A 2,599-nucleotide genomic window follows, 5' to 3' on the forward strand; every position below is an offset into this window, starting at 1 on the left:
TATGGTGGTGGTGGTTGTTGTTGTTGTTGTTGTTGTTGTTGTTGTTGTTGTTGTTGTTGTTGTTGTTGTTGTTGTTGTTGTTGTTGTTGTTGTTGTTGTTGTTGTTGTTGCCTTGGTTCTGGATCATCATCTGCATCAAGACATTCTGCTGTTGGATCAACTAGATGAGCTCCTGCGGGAAAGTGAAACCGGGGTCACGTCTCGGAGGCATCTGATGGGTTAGTGGGGTGAGAAAACAGAATAGAATAAGGTCTATGAGATATTTCACTACCCATATGCGTATAAGGCAAATACATTCAATTCACACCACTCAACTTCAAACAAGATTCACACAATCGATCTAAACTACTATTACAAATCTCGCAAACGATTCCTATCTACCTGGAAGAATACTAATAGTAATATGGCGGTCGTCTAGAAGTTTTGATCGGTGAAAGACTCCATGGGCTCATAATCGTGATCTCTAGCATCATCATCACTGTCTTCATCCTCGTCACTGTCTTCATCTTCATCATTGTCCGTGTCTGTGTCATCTAGTATGATGTAGTCGTCTTCGTGAATATGCACTTCATGTTCTTGCTTCACCTCATGTATTCCTAGACTCCTCTTCAGGTCTTCATTCTTCTACAGTAGCACAACAATTTCCTCTTCATATCCATCACAAGTTAACTTGAGTTCCTCTTGTAGCTCGATATTCCTGGTCATCACCTTCTTCATCTTCTTCAAGATAGCGCACATCTGGTTCTCATATCGACAAATGTGTTGATCCATCTCCTGAATGTACGCTGCAATAGATCCATCCTTCCTTGTGCGAATAATCTCCCATTATTGCTCATCCCGACATCCACATATCTGATAGACGGTGTCTTCGAGATCCTTGCGGTAAACCTCACAAATGCGTCCAAAGGTGATGTGGGCTGCCATGCTCTTTTCCTAAGCTCCAGGTTGGTGCATCCAAGGTAAAATTGATGGGTTCAGTAGTTGGTGCAAATGTCCTTCCAGGTACACGAACTTTGATCCTCCAGCGCTCCTCTTCTAGTAAAGTTGCAGTGAAGGTTCCGGTGAAGCTTGGTAGTTCGATGTTTAGGTACTTCGTTACTTCCTTCAAGTGTCGTCCAAAAGGGGTGTCGTCATCCGGCTGAGTGAACTTGTTCCTGAGGTCCGACATCTATAGAGTAGAAATAGAGGAGGATTAGAAATGAGTAGAGAAGAGTATCTTGTGCTTTTCCTAGTGGTCGCGTCCTACAGTCAGCGTGTGCTCTGATACCATCTTGTAGCGACCTGATCCCAATGGATCGAAGTCTCTGTGCTTAAGTGTCATCCCTGGATCGGTATGTTGACACACATTAGTCGGGGAATTATAACAGAGTTCAATCACACACTTATTATATCGAGGTCCTCATAAAGAGTATTCATTATGAAAATAAATATGGCTGAAGGCCATCTAAATAAAGTAACTGTGGAAGCTTCAAAGATAAATGAGTCCATCAACTCCATAGCATAACTGAGTGCATGACAACAACCTAGCGCACCTTATTCTTCGTCGGAAAACTCTGCAACATGAGACGTTGCAGACGTGTAGGTCAGCACATGGAATATGCTGGCAGAGTCACACCGTAGAGCAAATGAATGAAACAGATTATATCTACATGCATATTTGGCTGGTGGAGGCTCTAAGTAAAATTTTGCATAAAGCTAATTTTTCCCTACAACAAAGGAATAAATTTTATTTACTACAAAGTTTATGCCATTATTGAGAAGGTTCCTCCAACTAAATCCCAAAAATTCCCAAATTATTAATTACCCAATACGTTAATTAAAGAGTGATGAGATCAACAAAATATTCACTTCCAAATACTCAAATTGTCCATAACCGGTGACACGGTTGTACACTCTAATAGGTTGCACACTTTTCCCCACAAGACTCGACCGCATCCATGATCGAAAGATCGAGACATAGTCTTTCTGAAGCATTAACTCTCTACTCTAGGTAGACCGGTACACCTAATTTCCCCTACATCTGCTAGTCCACCACTATAAGAGGTCACACAACTTACTCAACTATGCCAGAGCCCATAATGGCTTGGGGCTGCACACGGAAGTTTCTAGGCATGAAATATCATATGATCCCTTTGAGCCTGGGTGGCGGACCGAGGGTAATCACATGGGTACTCCGAGATTCCCATGGGCAAGCACTGGTTTCTCCAGGTGCCCTAAACAATCCACCCAGATGTGTATTAAAGTTGCCACCTTAATGTTGTCCAAAATTATTATCTCTCACAACTTCCATGAATCCCACGAACCAATCCCTGTCTACGAGCATGGCTAAGCAATATATGAGCATAACATATATTCCTAGGGTGATCAAACGTAATAGGTTCCTACCTCAGGTACTACAACCAAACCACATGTTCCAAATCCTACTCATGCAAATCTTTGAGGGGTAAAACTAATGCATAGTAAAAACTGGGTATTGAAAAGTATGATCGAAGTGCAACTTGCCTTGCTGGCGATCGGAAAACTCTAGAGATTCGTAGTAACAAGCTTGGCACTCCGGAAAATCTATCGTAAACAAACAATAGCATACATAAGCACTCAA

The sequence above is a fragment of the Triticum dicoccoides genome, chromosome 1B (assembly GCF_002162155.2).
Source record: "Triticum dicoccoides isolate Atlit2015 ecotype Zavitan chromosome 1B, WEW_v2.0, whole genome shotgun sequence".
Classification (NCBI taxonomy): domain Eukaryota; kingdom Viridiplantae; phylum Streptophyta; class Magnoliopsida; order Poales; family Poaceae; genus Triticum; species Triticum dicoccoides.